General features: G+C 42.9%; 1 protein-coding gene across 5 annotated transcripts in view; it reads left to right on the top strand.

The window, feature by feature from the left end:
• Nucleotides 1–5,252: 5,252 nt before the first annotated feature.
• Nucleotides 5,253–21,248, top strand: part of LOC129777015 (uncharacterized) — a 140,526-nt gene continuing 124,530 nt past the window's right edge. For 3 of the 5 annotated variants that reach the window (XM_055783048.1, XM_055783045.1, XM_055783049.1), the window contains exon 1: nucleotides 5,256–5,951. The gene's annotated coding sequence lies outside the window, so the exon portion shown is untranslated. Of the gene's footprint in view, nucleotides 5,970–21,248 lie in introns of all 5 variants that reach the window. The other 2 variants (XR_008743193.1, XM_055783047.1) reach the window with 2 other exon arrangements.

The following is a 21,248-nucleotide window of genomic DNA, read 5'->3' on the forward strand; positions in this document are numbered from 1 at the left end:
ATTAAAATCGTGGAAAGAGAGATCATCTCGCGAAGAAAGCCATGTTTCGGACAGAGCAAAAACATCACAATTGAACTTATGAATTAAAAATTTGAATGTATCCAATTTAGGGATAAGACTACGACAATTCCACTGTAAAACAGTGATATCTCCGATCTCTCTATTTAAATTAGACATCAAGAGAGATAATCATTGCAAGGAGGGGCCATGTTTGCATCAATTGTTGCAAAATTGTCTTTAATACTGGAAGCATTGAAATGACAATGGTTCTGATGGAGTCGGAAACATTAAAACACTTGAAGATTTGGTCCAAAAGGTCAGACAACTTTATAAATCCCGATTGGGAAGTTGAACTGGACGGAAAAACAGGGACAGTTGGGGTTTTTGATGTCCCCTCGAGTGCTGGGCCATTCGAAGGTGAATTATTCCCACGGAAACCAGGAGGAACCAGATTTTGCTTGTCCGCTGCACTCGATTTTTTAGGCATGCTAACAGGGGGTATCACTGGAGGGGCTTGTCCTTGAACTTTGGGAGTGGTCACATTTTTGCGCCGGGGATTCCCTTGGAAAATGAACGGTGTGCCCCCGTTAGCTGTGTCCGCTTCTATTTCGTCAACGGGCAACGTGGCGAAGACATTTTGTGTGTTGATTGGTTGTTGTTGTTGGGCCAGTGGAGAAGCGCCCTTTAAAATATCCGAAAATAGTCAGGTAGAGCGTTACTCGAAACGAGTTTGACGGCGTGCATTTAGTTTTTCCCTCTTCTTGGGATACTTTTCCTAGTTGGCGGCTGTCCAAAATTTTAACACCCACCAACGGGAGTCTTTTAAATTTACCAACTCCTTCTTTTATCATTTCGCACGTCAGACCAGTTTCAGTTACCACCCCCGAGATTTCTACGTCATGGGAGGGCACGTAGACGCGATACTCTAGGGAGAATCTCTCGTCGATCACAATTGCATTCGCGTGTTTCCGATCACTCACGACAACACGCAGTTTGTTCGGTCTAACCTTAGAGATTTCGACCACGGAGGAATAATATCTTGCCAGATCTTTCGAAACCTGAATGACATTAATTGCCTTTCCTTTTGGTTTAGGCCGGAAAAAAACAACCCATGGACCAGCTCCAAGTGCATCGTCTGAATAGACCTTGACACGAGGAGAGGAAACAACTGAGGGGGAGGACGAGGTCGATTGTTGAACGGGAGCGGGATCAGTAGGGCTGGGAGGCAAGTTCGGTAGTAGAGCGGAAGCGGGAGCGGGAGATTGAGGGGGCGAAGAGGAAAAGTTTGCCAATTTTCTTGAGGGGGGCTTGTTAAGGTAGATTACCTCTTTCTCTGAAGAGACATCTTCTGAGGGGGGAACGCGTTTAAGCGACTTCCCAGCCCCCGTTGTAGCTAGTGAGGAGGAAACAGTAGTTTCAATCTCCATGTCAACATGACCTTCTGCCATTACGGCAGATATAAAATAATATAATTTTTATTTTTTTTTTGTATTTATAAACCTAATATATATTATACCTAAATCGCACACCAATGCGAATGAAATGAAACGGTGTCCCAATCGAACCGCGTGATGGAATCGATGACGATGCTAAAGCACACACAGCGATGATACGGCACACGCACCGCGTCCGCCGTGGAGGACTTCTTCCTCACGCTGGTAGTGATTGCTGCTCTCCTCACTCGCGCAATAAAGAGAATCCCGTTAGGGCGAAATAACTTCACCAGCCACGAACTGATAACGGTATAATCTCCACTCTATAATAGACGCGAACAAATTTGCGACCGATGTCTTCGGACTGCGCGAGCTGAATGGGCCAACGCGGTATGACATTTGTTAATCTGACATCTCTGTCAAAAGTTATGGGGTTGCCAGATGCTTCCACTTTAAATGGCCCACCCTGTAAATGTTGAAACAAATATTCGAAACATACATTGCAAACTGTTTAACGAAACAAAATGATTGCCGTTGGGGAGCAAGTCACACTTCATGATGTTGCCAAAAATCTAGAAGAAGCACTGTTCTTCAATGAAACAAATATTGACTGATAGAAAGGCTGGCATTCCAACATTAAGACAGACTGAAAATGAGCCTTGGTATGATGCTACGTTGGCCTCCATCAAAAGAAAAGGAGATCTACATCTGATAACAGCGAAACGCACTAGAAGCATTGACAAATGGAACACATACAGAATATGGAGAAATGTTTACGTGCGCGAATTGAAGAACTTTAAAAATAAATTTGTTCATCGTGAAATAAGTGCTGTTCAACATGATCCGAAAAAGCTGTGGAAAAAAATCAAAATGTTATGTAACCCGGGCGGTATTAATGAAATTGGAGTCATTTTTGACGGTGATACAGACAGTGACATTAAAACAGCAGAAAAACTTAACATTTTTTTTACGTCAAGTGTGCAAGAAATTCATAGAAGTATTGTTTCTCCATCGACACAATTAAACTTTAATTTCCCTATTCTGCCTTCACAAATGAGAAGCTTCAAAGCCATTAACATGGAAACATTGAGGAGGCTGGTGATGGATTTAAGAAACTGTGCAGGAGTTGATACTGTTAGCAAAAAAGTGTTGGTGGACGCTTTTGATGTTATCAAAGAGAATCTATTATACATTTTAAATGAATCGATGCTCCGTGGCGAATGCCCGCATAGCTGGAAAAAATCTATCGTACTACCTATTCCTAAAAATCCAAAATCATCAAAACCAGAAGATCGTAGACCTGTGAATATGTTACCAATGTACAAGAAAATCTTAGAAATCGTAGTAAAGGAACAACTTTTGGAACATATAACGAAAAATGGGATACTGGTTGATGAACAATCTGGATTCAGGAAACACCATTCATGTGAAACGGCTCTCAATTTGTTGCTCTTGAAGTGGAAACAGGCTATCGAAAGTAAGAAAGTTGTTCTAGCCGTATTTATTGATTTAAAAAGAGCTTTCGAAACGATTGATCGGCGAAGTTGCTTTCCAGTTATTGTGTATAGGGTGAACACAATGAACGAGCATTCCCCGGGATAGTGAAGAGTAGGCTCGAAATTGACACATGCTTCACATAAAGAATTCAACTTGCTATCTAATCTCGTCGCTGGAGGTGAAGAAGATCTCAAATCAGTATTAAAATCTCCAACTACAACAATATTTTTATAATTTTTATAGAGTACCAAGTTGATTGAATAATATTTCAGAGCAGTCGTTTCATTTGAACATCGAGAAACAGAAATTCAGTGCGATTTAAATTTTCTACACCATCAGAGAAATCAGAATGAGACAAAACTTTGCACAGCAAACATTTTTTATAGTAAATACAGAGTCCACCACCTGGGCTGTAAATTCTGTCATTCCTGGTCAGGTTAAAATCTTCAATAGCAATCACGTCATCGGAAACGCTATCAGAGAGCCACGTTTCGGAAATACAAACTATATCAAACTTACTATCAATATGCATCATTTTCAATTCACTAAATTTACTCAAATTACGAGCACACAAACTTTTAAATGTTAATGTGGCAAATATTCAGTTTACTGGAAAGTAATTCATTACAACTCGTGATATACAGACAAAACTCGTATTTTAGGGTATGTATATGTTACAAAAATAAACATTGAAAGTAATAAACAGAAAAATAGAATATTAATGGATATTAATTTTTAGCAAAAATAAATTTTCAAAAATAGGCACCATGAACTGTTTGTGATAGAAGAAGCCTGTCATTTGAGTTTCCAACAATTGTCACAAGATATAATTGAGTCGTCTGATCCTTACAGTTCAGTTATTTCTCTTCCCATTCTAAACATTTCCCATTTTCAAGCGTACTTCCAATGCATCTATTACTGCGATAGCAGCAGTGAGCGTGAGCAAATATTAACAGATTTGTCCCAAAAGCAGCAGCAGCATGAAGTCGTCAAATCTTTCGCGGTGGCAAGGCCCGATTTGCTTGCACAGTGAAAGTATTTTCCTCCTCTCCGCGTGTTGATTCTGGATGCTGGAAATGTGTTTACACACCATGGGACGAAACGGAACGGGATGGGAGGAAGGTAACTGTGATGCCTCCGGGCCAGGAATGAAGAAAGCGAGTCGAAGCGGGAGAACGATTCTTTGATGATTTCCCGTGCGATATTAGGAACCGAGGAAAAGCGGGATTTTCTCGCAGATTGCCCCCGCCTCACCTTCCCCCTCCTGAACTTCATGAACGGAGCTGTCGAAAGGAAAGTACCAACACACGAGGCATAACAAACCGGTCGTTTTCGTCAGTAGTCGCTTTGTAGTAGGAAAAGCGAAGTATAATTATTGTACAAATAAACTTTTGACAAGAAAAGGAAGAACTCCCGTGCGTATAATTATAGATTATAAATTGAGAGAAAGATTTGTGCAAATATAATTTGAAGAGGAATAATAAGGTAAATAGAGGCGTGCCAGATTACGAATTATGGTAAGCCTTGTCTGGTGGTAAGATACACAGTCAATTGATTCGATTCAATTGAGTCATTTTGGGGAAATCAAACGCATGAGATTCTACTGCTAAGCATCCTGGCAGAATACGGTGGGAAAACTTCTGAACCTTTTACATTTAAAACATAACTTATCTAATCGGTCACACATCCTACTGTTGCGCGTTTATGTATTCTTCCCGTGCATGGAGGTGGTCTCCGAACCAACACTAAACATATCGGAGCGAGTGACAACGAGAAGGGGATCCTCGCATCCTTCACCACTCCCTCGCCAACGACCTCATCAAGCGATGACGATAGTGATGACGGCATCCCAAAAAGATAAGCAACCCGATTCATCGTCGTGGTATGCGTCGCGTTTTTCGAATGCGGTGACGATCATCAGTTCGGGTGCAGCTCACGTATACGGTTGTCACGCTCGAGCTCGCATGACACTTGCCCGGGGGAGGGGATCTTCCTTCTCGCTCTCCCTCTCTGTGTCGAATCGCCGAGGCATTGTTTCTCTCGCAGGTGGTGAACACTGCTCTCGCGTATTTCACGGCGAAGGGATTTCTCTCGCCGGGGAGCGCGATTCTGCGAGAGATGAGCATTCGCTCGAAGCGGGCGAGCTTTCCGTTGTACACAATGTCATTGTTTGTATTATCAATGCCCCATTGTGTGCGTTCGCGAAGTTTTTTCTTCTTCTCATTTTATCTGTGGTGGAATGGCATCGGAGGGTGGTTTGGTGCGTTGGTTGGGGGAGGATTTTCGTGATGCTGCTGCTGCTCCCCGGACGAATGGTTTTTCATTCTTTCGTAGTCGTTTTGTGCTGCTCGACGCTGACGCTTCTTTTGGGATCTGTGCCACCGATCCGACAACGACGATAGACGGGATTTTGTGCAGTCGGCGTTCGGTTGTCGGTTTGGAGCGGCTGTTGAGTGCAACAAACGGCTTTTTTGTTCACACCGTGCGAGGATGCGGCCGTGTGTGTGCGTGTTGGCAAGAGGCAACCGGAGGTGCAATGGTTGATCCAATAATGGGTTGGAAAATTTATTTCTAGTGGAAAATCATTACTCTCGTGGGCAAAGCAAAGTATAATAAAACACGAAAAAAAACTTGAACAATCCACTTACAGCGGAAAGTGACCAACGACAGGGGGGAGTGGAAAAACAAAAGCAAGAGTATAAATAAACATCCATCAAAGTGGAGAGATGTGCGGTTTTAGTGATTGAGGAAGACACAAACGGGCAGCAAAGCAGCGCTTCGCATTAAGAGATCAAAAGGTGTCTGCCGTGTGCGTGTGTGTGGTGTGGGAGTTTCCCCCCCTACCGTTTTTCCGAAGGTAGAGAGAGAAGATGAAAATGAATTGTTATGATAATTGATTCTGAAACAGAACGCAGCAACAGCAACAATAACAGTGGTAGTGACTGGCAGCAGGCGACGGTGGCACGTGAAAAGCGACGAAAAACAGAAGAAAAGCAGCTTCCGGCACTGCAACCGATCCAAGTAAGCTAACAACAAGTGGTGGGTGCGGTTTTCCTTTATTTAGAGCGCGATTTAATGTCCGAAGTTGTTTTGTGTGGGGTTTTATCTCCGACAGTACATTTAGTGGGATCTGCGGTTTGTTGGGGAAATAAATATTGGGATTCGGTTGAAAAACGAACGCGCTGCTTCAGACGGGAACTTAGATTATCAATGCACAGCAGAGTCGCAAGAATGTATCATTCATAACTGAACGATTGTTGGCAAAACATTCGAGAACTGTACATTGTTTGGGTTGATTAGAATTGACCTCGGCGGGTCAATCGACGTTTTGTTCGATGCATTATTGTTCCTGGTCCTGATAAGAGGTAACCGGCGTTGGAAGTTTTGGCAGATGCAGTAGGTATTGCTATTTTAGGATTCGTGCGCGATAAGAGGATTCGGATTTGCATTTTAACTGATTTCGAGTTAGTTTCGATTGCTCGTGCTTTTTGGGTTGGGGAATTACTTTTTTTTAAAGCGAATAACCATTACTGTCGAGCTCGATAAGTTGTACTCTGACTGTTTCCGGAATCACTGACTTTCTCAAATCTCACGTGGTATATAATAGGTTGGGGAAAAAGAAATCCACTATTTCAGGGTGAATTTCAAAACCTTTTTGATATGCTTCGGATTGTCCGATTTGTGTCAAATATGCACCGTTTTGTTGTAAAATTTGTTGCCATTCTGAAGGTGGCTTCATAATGTTTCTATCATAGAGGTCTTGGTCGTTATTGACGAAAAATTCTTGCAATAGATTTTTACAATCTTCTTTTGATCCCAATTTCTTATCATTCTGGAAATTTTGCAATGCGAGAAAAAGGTGGCAATCCCTTGGTACCAAGTCCGGACTATATTTTGGATGCATTAAAACATCCCAATCAAGCTCTCGGAATCGTGTGGTTTTCCTGATGGAACACAACACCTCTTTTATTGGCCAATTTTGGACGCTTCTGGCCAATCGCTAGCTTCAAACGGGCCATTTGTTGACAGATCTCAATTTAATGTATTAAAATAAAGCTTGAGCTTGGGTAGACTGTACAATTCGTAGTTGCTCTCCGTGATTGACCTGGACCAACCAAATTGCTCACAGAACACTCAGAATGACGCTTGGGACTAGCAAATCATTCTCGTTGTGCAATTTTCGGTGATTCGAGCTTTAAATGGTCAATAACGACGCCGGCTACGTCCTTACAGTCACCAGGGGAAGGGAAGGAATGTTAGTATGATATTCGCCGCCCGAAGGCCAGAAGGGTCGCCTCTATAGCGTGGTTCCCTAGCGTTTATCATGGGAGGGATAGTTGTTAGTGGGGAGAGGTAAGAATCAGGATTCACTGAGGTAAGTGATGTGATTATGTGAAAGCGAACAAACGACGGAACGAGAAAATGAAATTTCGAAAATCCTATGTGTCTCAACGCGCGGCAGAAATTATCTCTAGGTATCCTGAGAAGGAAAACCTGTAAAATTGATTGGACCGACTATTTGGATTTCAATAAAATTTCTACCAGAAAATAATGGATAACTTTTTCCCTAACCTAATATATTACAAACTAGCTGACCCGGCGAACTTAGTCCCGCCCAAAATGATTTCTCTGATATGAATTCTTTCGAAAATTCACACATTCTTACCGAGCGAACGTTCGTGGATTCCGTCGCAGATCTCTCCATTGATTCCTATTATTTCTACCAAAACTCGCCATTATAATATAAATTTATTTTCAGACACAATTTTCACTCAAGATTATTGATTCATTTGCATATAAAATTCTTCTCCGTTACATGGAATACGTGTTTGATATAGAAAAGTAAATTTTCATTCATAATTTTTATTTCTCACCTGAGATCATTTTCGCTTCACACCAACGGAACACGAAGCCTAATTCGGCAAACGCGGAAACCGATTGGACTAACAACAATGTCATTGTGGAACATATGATAATTGTCTTTTCTTTATCTATGAGCAGAGACGAATACAACAAAATAAAGACGGCTCAAATCGGACCATTACTTTTTCGTGTTTTGCGCTTAGCAACACATTTGGCCTTCTATTTTTATTTATATAGATATAGGAGTGTGTTATTTCACTTGAAAATCTACTTCCACCTTCGAATAGGGATCAATTTCGTTAGCGCAAACATCGAATGTGAAATTTTGTGAATTTTCCGACTTTCCTTCAGAGTTTACCGAAAATTTTCTGATTTTTCTCTCCACTATATTGATCTATGGACAGAGACAAATACAACAAAATGAAGACGAATCAAATCGGATCATTCCTTCTTTGAGTTTTGCGCTTAGCAACACATTTGGCCTTTCATTTTGACCACCCCTTTTTTCGATTACGCGTTTTAAACGGTGAACAAAGTTCTTCATGCACAACTCTAACATTACGACTTCGATGCTGTTGAAAATCCAATTTATTTCTTCCTTAAGTTCTTCCAAATTTTGTGGCTTATAAACATAGCAACGGTCCTTACCCCCAGAGGAAGTAATCGATGACGAGAAAAGTTGAAATTCTTACCATAAGAGGACAAAGTTTCATTAAGGCTTCGGTTGCTCGAGTAATACGATTTCGCTAAAAATACACGTTTTGTTTGACTCTCTGTAGGTTTTTTAATATATGTTTTTGCCTGTACACTCTGTCCAACTCCTATAAGACCACCCTGATTCTATTTCGCAAACACAAACAGAAGGTACATTCATACATTGTAGACCGCTTAGAATAAAGTATATTTAACGTCAATTCCGTTCAAAAGAGTTGTTTGTTTATTTATTGTGCTAAAATATGATAATTTCAGCTGTCCAGTTTCTATAAGACCACATCAAAATTTATAAGTATTAACAATAAAAAATTCAAAACGACCGGCTGATTGTTAATAATTAGTAACTTTGCCATTTCGACTAATAACCTTAAAAATTCGTGTTGGAATACTATTTACCAAATTCTGCTGAACGGATTTCTCGATATTTTTCCATTTTTCCGAAATTGCGACCTTGAGTTCTTCAATCGTGGTGTACCGTTTTCCCTCAGTGTAGATTCTGCGTATAAGGATCCCCCTAAGATTTTCAGCAGGATTCAGCAGGAAATCTGGAGAGCGAGCCAGTCCAAAAAATTAGGTTTTTGGTCCTTAATCCATTGCTTAGCTTACTAGCTGGTATGAATAGAAGCATTGTTTTGCTGGAATGTGAATTTTTTGTGACGATATTCACGTAAAAACGGTAGAAGAGAGGATTTCCAGAACATATGTGTAATCCTTGAATGATGTTAAAGCTATCTTGAGCATTCCGGTTGCGCAGAATCCCGTTGAAACCATCAGGATCATCTAAATTGAACTTGTTTTCGCCAGTGAAGATAACCTATACATTGAAGAACTCTTCGTTATGGTATATAGAATGTATTCTTTTGGAAACAATTTTTGTCACAACATACCACTGTCGGTTTATGTGAGCTTTGGCAAAACTCAGACATCTTCCTAGGTGAGATGGTATAAGATGAGGAGTTTTAACCTTTTAAGCCCTCTTTATGTGAGAATTTTTTGCCAACATTTGACGAATTGTCGTCACCCGAGCAGTTAACAAGTTGAAATTTTGTTTTATTTGCACATGCGATTGTGAGGTATTCGGACCTGTTCAAGATATTTCTCGCTGTTGCATACCGACCTTACGTGCGGTGTAAAGACGTTGTCAAATCGTTGCAACCTAATCCAGCGCAGAACATCACACAGATACAACTTTCAACAATTGTCTATTGTCCTTCTATGATATGGAATTAAAATATAGGAATGTAGTACTTTTTCCATGTTCGACCTCAGAATTGTGCAGACGTGTATTTAATAAAAATTTATTCCTTTTGACTGTCACCATATTTCTTGCGAAATCAAATAAATCAGTTTTTGGTTCAACAAATTGGTGCCGTGACCAGGATTATTCCTGATAGACGATTCACGACGATCGAGATTCCGCTAGAACAATTACCAATTGTGTAGCATTGTAGCAGATCAGCCATTGAAAGTCGTTTGAAGGACCACGAGAACGTTGCTGCCTACCATTCTGACTCTGAAGTTTTATTACAAGGTCTTGAGATAGCCTTGGACAGGTTAGTAATATTCCAATCTCATCCTGCTCCTCGCTGGTGCCCTTTAGATTCTGTTTTTCCATCCCACATGATATCGGTACCTACCATCATCGATTTTAATCACACGTATCACATCATCATCCGGAAATATTGGCGCGTTCATCGAACCCTTGTTGGAAGTCTAAACCCGAGGAACATCCTATCCGCATACAAGGATTCTGTTCGTTCTGGAAATTTTATTACAAGGTCTTAAGATAGCCTTGGACAGGTTAGTAATAGTCCAATCTCATCCTGCTCCTCGCTGGTGCCCTCTAGATTCTGTTTTCTTTCCATCCCACATGACATCGGTACCTACCATCATCGACGGTTCACGACGATTTTAATCACTTGCTGCCATCATCATCATCATCGAACAACGTTCATCGACCCCTTATTGCAAGTTCAATTCCGAAGAGCTTCCTATCCGCGTACAAGGATTCTGTCTGTTCCAGAGGTGAACATAATCACATTGCTTTCGGTGTACGTCGGGGATTTCCATGATGGCAAGCGAACAGGAAAAGCGACAATTGGTCCTTCGTCGCACTTCTTTACTGGCTTCATTGGGACGAGCGAGTAAATTTCTGGAGATGTACGAAGATGAGAAGGACAGGCTCGAGGTAGCACTGCGGATAGATAATCTTGACGTTGTTCGGGCGGAGCTCGAAAACATCCAAACATCTTTGGAATGCAACGACGAGACGAGCGAAGGTACTAATCTCAACATTCAAATAAGAGCAAATTTCGAATCTCAATTTTTTAAAATAAAGGCTGGTATTTTATCAAAACTGCCATCATAATCTTCTAGCAGTTGTCCTAATCCTCCCCCGCACACAGTTTCCTCTTGTCTCAAGGGTCTTAAACTACCGACGATTACATTACCTGAGTTTGACGGGAATTACAACGAATGGCTAGCATTCCACGACACCTTTTTTGCGTTAATTCATTCAAATCAAGACTTTCCGGACATCCAGAAATTCAATTACCTGAAGTCGTCAGTTACAGGAGAAGCTGCTCAAGTAATCGAGTCATTCGCGATTAGTGCCGCCAATTATCAATTGGCATGGCAAGCACTCGTGGGAAGGTATGCAAAGGAATATCTCCTTAAGAAGCGGCATATACAAGCGATGTTGGAAATTCCACGGATAAAGAAGGAGACGACAGTTTCGTTACATAAAATTGTAGACGACTTTGAGCGACATACCAAAATACTAAGACAACTCGGAGAACCTCTAGAGGCTTGGAGCACAATGTTGGAGCATTTATTATGCATTCGTCTTCCCGATGAAACTCTCAAAGCGTGGGAGGATCATGCAGCATCCAGCAACAATCAAACCTACGATGCGCTGATTGAATTTCTGCATCGGCGTATACGAGTTCTTGAATCTGTTTCCGTGAATCATGCTCAGTCTCCGTAGCAGTACGTACCCTCCTCTCATAGTTCAGCACCTTTGAAAACGTTCCAAATCGAATCGTCCGCTTCGACAGTGATTGATGGTTATCCTAACAGGTGTTATGCTTGCGAACAACGGCACTCGTTGGTGAAATGCACGCAGTTTGGAAAGATGAGTGCTGCTGATCGGTTAACTTTGGTGAGCGGAAATCGACTCTGCCTCAATTGCTTCCGAGGTGATCATTTTTCTAGAAACTGTCCATCGAAATATACATGTAGATTCTGCAAACGACGGCACCACTCCCTCCTCCATTCCGGATTCGGAGATAATACAAGCGCTTCTGGATCAAATAATGTTTCAAGAATAACTACCAACTTGAATTTGGTCTCCGAAAGTGACGAATCCACATCATCTATTCTTTCCGCTGCCACGTCTATTAAACAACCAGAAGTAGAGTGCAGTCTTCCGGTCAAAAACGTAGAGAAAAATGCTTTCCTGTTGACGGCGGTTGTGGTTGTGGTTGACCGTTATGGCAAAGAGCATTACGCGCGAGCTCTTCTGGACTCCGCATCACAACCCAATCTGATGACTGAAAATATGGCTCAACTGCTACGACTAAAGAGAAATAAGACGAATGTTCTCGTCCAAGGAATCGTCGAGCAGCCGCAAAATGCTAGACAATCCGTGCACGCTGAAATACGATCCAGAAAAGAAAACTTTTCCGTGAGAGCCGAGTTTTTAATTCTTCCACGCGTCACTCCTGAACTACCCTCCTACGATGTATTTACTGACACCTGGAATCTTCCGTTAGATATTTTCATGGCGGATCCGCAGTTCAATAAACGTGCACCCATAGACATGATTTTGGGAATTGATCACTTTTTCTCATTTTTTCAAACCGCAAAACGAATAAACCTAGCCGCATCCCTACCTATACTCATCGACAGCGTTTTTGGGTGGCTAGTTACCGGTTCCACCAGCAGGATTCTTCCTGCAGGGGTGAATACTTTTTGCTCTATTGTAGCCAAATCCCTACTCAACATCGAAGAAAGCATAGAGAGGTTCTGGAAGGTCGAAGAGGTACAAACGCAATCCCATTATTCGCTCGAGGAGAAACAGTGTGACGAATTTTTTGCATCTACGACGTCCAGGAATTCGGAAGGGAGATATGTTGTACATTTACCTCGACGGTCTAATTTTCATGAATTGATAAGCGATTGCAAATCAATGGCATTACATCGTTTCAACCTTCTCCAAGGCTCGAACGCAATCCTGAATTAAAAGTAGAATATCACAAGTTTATGGCAGAATACCTCTCTCTTGGACATATGCGACGCGTTCCGATAGACGGCGAAAAATATTCCGGAGCATACTACCTTCCGCATCATCCGGTGCTGAAAGAAGCGAGCACCACGACGAAAATTAGAGTCGTCTTCGACGGCTCGGTCAAGAACTTTACAGGATACTCCCTTAACGATGCGCTCTTAGTAGGTCCTGTAGTGCAGGACGATCTATTATCAATAATACTTCGATTCCGTACATTTCTGGTGGCATTGGTCGGTGACATCGCCAAGATGTACCGGCAGGTTTTGATCCATCCGAACGATACATCCTTACAAAGAATTTTGTGGCGATTTGATGCAGCGGACCCAATAGAAACCTACGAACTATTGACGGTCACATATGGCTTAAGTCCTTCTTCATTTCTTGCTACCCGCACACTGCAGCAATTGGCTGTTGATGAGAACAGAATTAAGTGAGCTCCTCGCGAAAGGAGGTTTTGAGCTTCGAAAGTGGGCGTCCAATCAGCTATCCGTTCTTTCAGGTTTGACGTCAGAACAGATAGGAACGCAATCTTCGATTAAATTTAATGATAATGAAATGGTAAAAGCCCTTGGAATCACCTGGGAACCTGAGACGGATAACCTACGGTACGATTCAAAGATATTCCAGCGAAACAGTCCTCCGACCAAACGATCCATTCTGTCTGGAATCTCTCAATTATTTGACCCTATGGGATTGATATCTCCAATCGTCATCAAAGGCAAGATGATGATGCAACGTTTGTGGCTTCTTTCGTGTAACTGGGATGACGAAGTTCCAGATTCCATTGCAGTATCCTGGAATGAATTCGCTGATCAGATCCCGAAGATATCCAACTTCCGCGTCAGTCGGTACGCACTGTTGTCGAATTCCACCATTCAACTGCATACATTTTCTGATGCCTCGGAATTGGCATACGGAGCGTGTACTTACGTCCGATGCACCGATTCGAAAGGAACGATTCGTGTCGAGCTTCTCGCTTCTAAATCTCGGGTTGCACCTTTGAAAAAAATTACGTTGCCTCGATTAGAGCTTTGTGCGGCGGATATAGCAGTTAAACTCCATGCCCGAATCGTCAAAGCGCTCCAAATATCCATCGCCGGTTCGTACTTTTGTTCGGACTCCACCGTTGTCCTACAGTGGTTGCAGGCAACCCCTAGCACCTGGAAAACATTTGTGGCGAACCGCGTATCAGAAATTCAAAGCTCGACGCATGGAGCTGCATGGAATCACGTTGCTAGCAAGGACAATCCGGCGGACCTTGTATCTCGCGGAATGAACGTTGACGACTTTTTGGCTAGTGATTTATGGAAGCGAGGTCCCAAATGGCTATCGCACGTTCAGGTAAATTGGCCTATATCCAAACTCCCTGAGTATCCTCAAAATGGAAAAGAGCGACGAAAACTGGTAATTGCTGTTACAAGAACTCAGGTAGCACCCCGCTGTAATCACATATTCACGAGATTCTCGTCTTACGAGCGGCTACTTCATGTAACTGCATATGCCCTCAGATTCATCACCAATCTTCGCAATAAATCCCGTACGGAGCCCATCCCTTGGACTAACCCACTTTCCAGTATTTCGTTGACTGCTGAACACCTAAACATCGCCGAACGGACGTGGGTTCAATTAGCTCAAGCAGATGCATTCTTCGAGGAAATTCGAGATTTGCAAAATAACAAAACTGTCGGGAAGCAATCGTCGACTCGCCTACTGACTCCATTTCTAGACCTTGAGGGAACCATGCGGGTAGGGGGGAGGTTAAATTTGTCAGACCAGCCTTTTTCAGTCAAACATCCCGCTCTTTTACCATGTAATCATCCCTTATCCCATCTACTTGCCAAATCATACCACCTATCGCTCATTCACGGTGGCGGCCGTCTCACTCTCGCGACTATGAGAGAAAAATACTGGCCCATTCAAGGCCGCCGACTCGTCCGTAGTGTTCTCCGCAATTGTTACCGATGGGCCCGAGCCAACCCCGTCCCAATAAGCCAACACATCGGACAGCTTCCACTACACCGAATTACTCCCGCCCGACCATTTGCCGTCACTGGGATGGATTATGCTGGACCGGTTTACTTGAAGCCCATCCATAAGCGAGCTGCCTCGCCGAAAGCGTATATATGCATTTTTATATGTTTCTGTACCAAGGTAGTGCACATTGAATTGGTCAGTGACCTATCAACGTCAGCTTTTCTGGCCACACTTCGTCGGTTCATAGCCCGTCGCGGACGGCCAACCGACCTGTATTCCGACAACGGTAAAAATTTTCAAGGCGCTTGTAACGAGCTCGAAGACTTATACCGAATGCTGCAGGATGAAGAGAAGATTCATCAGATCACAACGAACCATGTCAGCGAGCAAATCACTTGGCATTTCAGTCCACCGAAAGCCCCACATTTCGGGGGACTGTGGAAGTCAGCGGTGAAAGTTGCAAAGTGTCAACTATACCGTCAACTCGGCAATTCCAAGCTGTCCTTCGAAGACCTCACCACTGTGCTGACACAAATCGAATCCAGCATGAATTCGCGGCCCTTAGTACCACTGAGCGAGGACCCAAATGACATCACCGCGTTAACTCCTGCGCACTTCTTGATCGGTGATTCTTTGCAATCGCTTCCGGAACAAGACTTGCATAGAACACCACTAAATCGCCTCGTTGAACGTTATCAACAAATCCAGGGAATCTATCAACAGTTCTGGCATCATTGGAAGAAAGAGTATCTTCAGGAGCTTCAACGGGATACGAAAACCTGTCACCCCAATACGGATATCCAACCAGGAAGACTAGTTGTACTGATGGATGAGTTTCAAATGCCAGTTAAATGGCCACTAGCTCGAATAATTGCTGTTCATCCTGGAAAGGACAAGTTAGTACGCGTTGTTTCATTGCGCACCGGACGAGGAGTGATCGTGCGACCAATTACAAAAATTTGTTTGCTGCCGATGGAAGAAACCAAGGACAATCAGGGATCGACGGAATATGAGCAAGCGGCGATGCCAACGAACACACTTCCAGAGAGTTCTCGTTGATGATGGTTCAGTTCAGGATGTAATATAATTGAAAACAATGAGAAACAGGATTTTCGTCCTAAAGAATACCCTGAAGGCTCCAAAGGCCCATTCATTGTGTACTTTAGACGAAAATCAAAACTTCTCAATGTCATTCGCATCTCGAAGGAACTAACTCAACATTTTTCTGACGTTACCGAAATTACACGGATGGGGCCAGACAAACTACGAGTTGTCGTCTCAAGCAGGACCCAAGCGAACAAAATAACGCGCTGCGACCTCTTTGCGATTGAGTATCGTGTATACTTACCCTGTTGCAACGTCGAAATAGACGGCGTAATAACCGAAAAGGGTTTGACCCGAAAAGAGATAATCGATGGTGTCGGTCGCTTCAAGAACTCCACACTAAAAACTGTGAAGATTCTTGCACGCGATCGACTGAAATCTGTGTCACATAAAAATGACAAAAGAATTCTCAATCGGACAAACTCTTTTCGTGTGACTTTTGAGGGTTCCGCCCTTCCAAATTACGTTGCAATAGGGGCACTTCGTTTACCTGTTCGGTTGTTTGTACCCCGGGTAATGAAATGCAACAAATGTATGCAACTCGGTCACACGGCCGCCTATTGTTGCAATAAAAAACGTTGCGCAGATTGTGGAGAGAGCCATGATGAAAATCCTTGCGCGAAAGAGCACAAGTGTCTTCATTGCGGCGGGACTCCTCATGATTTTACTCGATGCCCGGTGTACATACAACGAGGGGAAAAACTCAAGCGTTCCTTAAAGGAACGTTCCAAGCGGACTTTTGCAGAAATGCTTAAAAGTTCCGTGCCAACGACACAGGACAATTCCTACTCCATTCTGCAGAACGACGAGCCTGTTGCTGACGCTTCCAATGCCGGATGTTCCGGTACATCGCAGGGTGCCATCAAGAAAAGAAGAATTACTTCTTTTCCATCACTCCCCAGAAAGAATACCGAAACTTCCCAAGTTGGAATGAAGCCTCGAACTGAACTTGCTGAGAATAGGCCGAAGCAAGTACCTCCCGGTTTACGTGGTCATGCTACCAACCAGGGGTCCTCAGCACTTCCCGGAACAACAACGAACACGTTTGTTCCATTTTCGAGGTCGAAGCAACAACCACTACCTGGCTTGCTTGCGCTTTCAGACCTTGTGGATAACATTTTAAATGCTTTAAATATAAATGATCCTCTTAAAAGCATAGTATTATGTTTGCATCCGGTTGTGAGAACATTTTTGAAAGAAAAATGTGGCTTTTTAGCAGCGTTAATTTCCCTCGATGCCTAATTCAGCGCAAGAGGTCAAGGATTTGACCACTGTCATACAGTGGAATTGCAGAAGCATCATCCCTAAACTAGACCAATTTAAATTTTTAGTTCACAGTTCTAACTGTGATGTATTTTCTCTCTGTGAAACATGGCTTTGTTCAGCCGACGAGCTGAATTTTCACGATTTCAACATTATTCGCCTCGATCGTAACGACTCGTTTGGTGGTGTACTATTGGGGATCAAAAAACGTCACTCCTTCTATAGAGTCACTATCCCATCGATGACAGGCATTGAAGTTGTCGCTTGCCAGATACAAATCAATGGCAAAGAACTCTGCATTGCTTCGATATATATTCCTCCCAGGACTACGGTAGGGCGCCATCAGTTCTTTGATATTATCGAGGCATTGCCGGAGCCGCGGTTAATCTTAGGTGACTTCAACTCCCATGGAACAGCATGGGGATCACTCTACGATGACAACCGTGCCACGTTGATTTATGATCTGTGCGACAACTTCAACATGACAGTTTTAAATACTGGGGAAGCAACTAGGATAGCCAACCCTCCTGCACGGGCAAGCATGCTAGACATATCTCTCTGCTCTTCTTCATTATCCCTGGATTGCACATGGAAGGTAATCCAAGATCCCCAAGGTAGTGATCACCTACCAATAATTTTATCGATCGCCAATGAATCAAAATCTAGTGAGTCAGTCGATATTGCGTATGACCTCACGAAGAATATTGACTGGAGAAAATTTGCGGAATTAATATCTGAAGCAATCATTTCGATGCATGAACTTCCTCCCCTTGAAGAGTATAATTTTATATCAAGTTTGAATTACGATAGCGCACTTCAAGCTCAAAAGAAACGTGTACCGGCTACCACTTTCCGACGTCGTCCTTCATCACTTTGGTGGGACAGGGAGTGTTCAAAGGTCTACCTTGAAAAATCATCCGCTTTCAAAAAATTCAGGAAAACTGGATTAGTGGAATGGTTTCGAAAGTACCAAGCTCTAGAAGCCAAACTAAAAGGTCTGCGTGGATATTGGCGGAAATTCGTCAATGGTTTGTCAAGGGAGACCGCTATGAGTACTCTTTGGAATACGGCTAGGAGAATGCGTGGCTGGAACTATACCAATGAAAGTGAGGAATACTCTGACCGTTGGATTTTCAAATGCAAGGAAGGTTTGTCCCGATTCTGTTCCTGCACAAAGCGTCGTACGCGATATTCCGCTCCAATGCGATTATGAGAATTTTTCGATGGTAGAATTCTCAATTGCCCTCCTCTCATGTAACAATTCAGCTCCGGGGTCGGACAAGATTAAATTCAACTTGTTGAAGAATCTTCCCGACTTGGCAAAACAGCGTTTGCTGAATTTCGTATGGCTATTTGAAATAGCCATACGAAAACCCAACAAGCCGGATTGCGATCACAACTCGTATAGGCCGATTGCAATGTTATCCTGTATTCGCAAATTGTTAGAGAAAATTATTCTACTTCGTTTGGACAAGTGGGTCGAAACGAACAATTTGCTGTCAAATACGCAGTTTGGCTTCCGCCGAGGTAAAGGGACGAATGATTGTCTCGCGCTGCTATCTTCTGAAATCCAAATCGCATTTGCTCGCAAAGAACAAATGGCTTCCGTTTTCCTCGATATCAAAGGGGCATTTGATTCAGTTTCCATGGAAATTCTTTCAGAGAAGCTTCATAATCGTGGACTTTCACCAATTCTGAATAATTTCCTGTACAATTTACTGTCAGAAAAGCACATGAATTTCTTTCATGGCAACTCAAAATCTTCTCGTTACAGTTTTATGGGCCTACCGCAAGGCTCCTGCCTAAGCCCCCTCTTGTACAGTTTTTACGTCAATGATATGGATGATTGTCTCACTAGAGACTGCACGCTGAGACAACTTGCAGACGATGGAGTAATTTCCATCACGGGTACTAATCCCGTCGCTCTGCAAAAGTCGTTGCAAGATACCATGAACAATCTGTTCACGTGGGCCTTCAAGCTGGGTATCGAATTCTCTACGGAGGAAACTGAAATGGTCGTTTTTTCTAGGAAGCACGAACCCGCCCAATTCCAGCTTTACCTATCCGGCAAAACGATCCAACACTCTATGTTTTTCAAATACCTGGGTGTATATTTTGATTCTAAGTGTACCTGGGGGAGACACATTGCGTATTTGAGACAGAAATGCCAGCAAAGAATCAATTTTCTCCAAACAATAACCGGAACATGGTGGGGTGCCCATCCAGGAGACCTCATTCAGTTGTACAAAACAACGATATTATCAGTGTTAGAATATGGCAGTTTTTGCTTCCGATCAGCTGCCAGGATTCATATTCTCAAGCTGGAGAGAATACAATATCGTTGCTTGCGTATAGCCATGGAGTGTTTGCATTCGACACATACGATGAGTCTCGAAGTTTTGGCAGGAGTACTCCCGCTTACTCTTCGGTTCACAGAATTATCCTACAGACTCCTCAGTCAAGTTTTATGTCTTTATACCATGAGTACCTTACCCACGACGTGCACCCTTCACCAGGCATCTCCAACCAAGTTTGCTTCCCATACTTTTGCAATTCCTCTGTCATTTTTGATCTGTCCATGCGACAAAAAATCCATGGAATACCAGATCACCTACGCTAAATTCCAGTGCCTCTTTCAAACTCAAAGATCCTTGTTCCGTGTATGTCGCAGAAATGGGTGCGATATACTATGCTCTAGGGATCATTGAAACACTGCCCATCGACCATTATTTTATTTTTTCAGACAGTCTCAGCTCAATAGAGACAATCCGCTCAATGAAAGTTGATAAACGCTCATCTTATTTCCTAACAAGAATAAGACATCCATTGAGTGTTTTGGTCGAAAAATTATTCAAGATTACCTTAGCATGGGTTCCCTCTCATTGCTCGATTCCGGGGAATGAGAAAGCGGACTCGCTAGCTAAGGTGGGCGCTTCAGAAGGTACACTTTTTGAAAGGTAAATTGCCAATAATGAATTTTTTCACATTCCTCGTCAGGACACACTCGTTAGTTGGCAGCGCATGTGGAGTGAAGATGAGTTCGGTCGTTGGTTACACACGATTATCCCTAAGGTTTCGACGAGTGCTTGGTTTAAGGGATTGAATGTAGGTCGTGATTTCATTCGCGTGATCTCTCGGCTCATGTCCAATCACTACAACCTAAACGCGCATCTCTATCGCATTGGGCTCGCAGCAAACAATCTTTGTGATTGTGGCGATGGCTACCACGACATCGAGCATGTTGTCTGGTCGTGTATCCGGTTCCATGCTGCTCGCTCTCAGCTCTCTAGAGCACTGAGAGCACAAGGCAGACAATCGGATATCCCCGTCTGGGATATCTTAGGTAGCCGTGATCCTGATCTTCTGCTTCATCTATACCTGTTCCTCAGAAACGCCGATGTCAACGTTTAATGATGTTTCCTTCGTTGTGTCCCTGTTGCATATCCCTCCTATCCGATCTGTAAACTTTTACTTAGTCGCGGCAATACATACACACACTCTTTACAGATACACGGGCCAAAGGTTGTGCAGTCCACTGATCATTCAACAAGAGCCAAAGGTTGTACCGCTCATGACAACTCTACACGAGCTGATGATTGCGCCGGCTAGTGACCATTCTATCCTGGATTCCTCGAGTCGAGAAGACGCACCACGCTAGATATGGGGTACATACTAGGGGGCGTTGCTGATTAATGGTCAGCTGCATCCCAATAGGAAGTATCCCGTGTCGGGCACACGTACAGAGCATTGGAGACAGCAACATCCCAATTACGAGAACACTTGTAATACTAACCTCGAGTCGACCGCGAGTAATCGGTTAAATATTACTAACATTGATAATAAGAAAAATTGTCAAAATATTGAACTCCGGTCCCGTCAGGCTAACGCCATATGAGCCTTGATAAAAATATATATTTTGGAAAAAAAAATTGTTTTTTTACAATGACACAAAGCAGAAAGATCATCACCTGGTCTTATAGAAGTTGGACAGAGTGTGGGTGAACTTAGTCCTTCCGAAAGGTAAACAGCGCAAAAGTAGATGGCTTTTACGTTTACACTGTTTCAACTAATTCCCTTTTTGTTCTTCTTCGAAAACTATTGATAAATCCACG

This window comes from Toxorhynchites rutilus, chromosome 3 (genome assembly GCF_029784135.1).
Source record: "Toxorhynchites rutilus septentrionalis strain SRP chromosome 3, ASM2978413v1, whole genome shotgun sequence".
Lineage (NCBI taxonomy): Eukaryota > Metazoa > Arthropoda > Insecta > Diptera > Culicidae > Toxorhynchites > Toxorhynchites rutilus.